A 2,050-nucleotide genomic window follows, 5' to 3' on the forward strand; every position below is an offset into this window, starting at 1 on the left:
GGATGTATACTTGGCTTCTTCAAGTACACATGTAGATCATGAGGCATGGTTGATTAATTCATGTGCATCCTTTTACTTCACTCCCCATAGAGAGTGGTTCTATGAGTATGAGAACTATGATGGTGGTGATGTCTTCTTAGGGGATGATAGGAAGGATAGAATTGTTGGTCACGAAAAATTAAAGTTGAAGTTGCAAGGTGGAAGGGTTAGAACACTTCCAGGTGTTCTGCATATTCTCGCATTGACCAAAAATCTGATTTCTGTACACAAGCAGGATGATGCAAGTGTAAAAATAGTGTTCGAGAAAGACACCTGCAAGATGGTTAGAGGAGCACTCGTATTGATGCAGGGAGTTTGGTTTGGAACTATGTACAAGCTGCAAGGTAACATTGTTATTGATGGGTGCAACAGTTCTATGGTTCTTGAAAGTGGAGTAGAAAATATAGTGGCCTCTGGAGAAAAGACCATGATATGGCATCAAAGGCTTGGACATATTAGAGAGAATGGCCTTCAGATACTTCATGGTAAAGGTATGGTAGAAGGTATGACTAATAGCTCCTTGGATTTTTTATTTCTATGAAAATTGTGTATATGGGAAGCAGAATCGGATGAGTTTCCCCTTTGGTGGTAAGAGGGAGAAACATATGTTAGAAATTGTGCATAGCGATGTGTTTGCACCTGTGAAGGTTCCATCACTGGGTAAGTCTGTGTACTATGTATCATTTATAGATAACTTCTTAAGGAATACATGGATATATTTCCTCAAGAAAAAATATGAAGTCTTTGACAGGTTTAAAGAATTTAAGGCTCTTGTGGAAAAACAGACAGAGAAGAAGATAAAGGTGTTGATGATAGATAATGGTGGAGAGTTTTGCAGCAAGGAATTTGAAGAATTTTATAAGAAGTGTGGTATAGCATGACAGAAGACTACTCCATACACACCTGAGAAAAATGGAGTTGCGTAAAGAATGAACAAGATGTTCATGGAAAGGGCAAGAAACATGCTCAGTGGTACCGGGTTAGGACAAGAATTCTAGGTAGAGGCAGTGGAGACAGCATGTTACCTGGTCAACAGATCACCTTCATCAACGTTGGAGGATAAGATTCCACAAGAGGTATGGACTGGTAAGAAACCCTCTCTTTCACATCTGAGGGTATTTGGATGTGATGAATATGTACATGCTCCAAAGGAGAAAAGAACAAATTTGGATAGTAAATCTAAAGAGTGCATCTTTATTAGGTATAAGGATGGTTTAAAGGGTTATAAGCTTTGGAACCCAGTAACAAGGAAGGTTGTGTACAACCGAGATGTGGTGTTCAGAGAGGTGAAAAATGTTATTAAACATGAAATCCCATCAAAGGAACCTGATAAGATAGAGTTTGAGCTAAATGAGGAAGAATCAAACTTTAAAGAAGAAGAGGAATCAGAAGATGAAGAGCCACAAACTCGGGTTGTGAGAAGATTAGTTCGAGAAAGAAGGCAGCCAGAAAGGTATAGTCCATCTTCTTTCTGTTCAAATTTTGCTTTATCTATCACTGATGATGATCCGAGAACTGTGAAGGAAGTAATAGATTTAGAGGATGGAAATCTCTAGAAATAGGCCATGGTTGATGAAATGGCATCTTTGCACAAAAATGAGGCTTGGGATCTGGTGGAGTTGTCGGCTAGAAGGAAACCCATTGGCAGCAAATGGGTGTTCAAGAAGAAGACAAATGAAAAAGGAAAGGTGGAGAAATATAAAGCTCGTTTGGTAGAAAAGGGTTATTCCTAGGTGTCAAGAATTGATTTTGGTGATATTTTTTCTCTTGTTGCCAATGTAGCTTCTATTATATTACTTTTATCTATTGCTGCTACTTTTGATTTTGAGGTAGAATATATGGATGTGAAGACAACATTTCTCCACAGGGATCTGGAAGAGGAGATCTACATGAAGCAACCTTAAGGCTTTGCGGTGAAGGGTAAGAAAGAACTGGTATGCAAGTTAAAGAAGTCTCTGTATGGGCTAAAACAATCACCAAGGATGTGGTATCAAAAATTTGATACATTTAT

The sequence above is a fragment of the Pinus tabuliformis genome, chromosome 8 (genome assembly GCF_031772625.1).
Source record: "Pinus tabuliformis cultivar Carrire ecotype Pingquan chromosome 8, CPIR1, whole genome shotgun sequence".
Taxonomy (NCBI): domain Eukaryota; kingdom Viridiplantae; phylum Streptophyta; class Pinopsida; order Pinales; family Pinaceae; genus Pinus; species Pinus tabuliformis.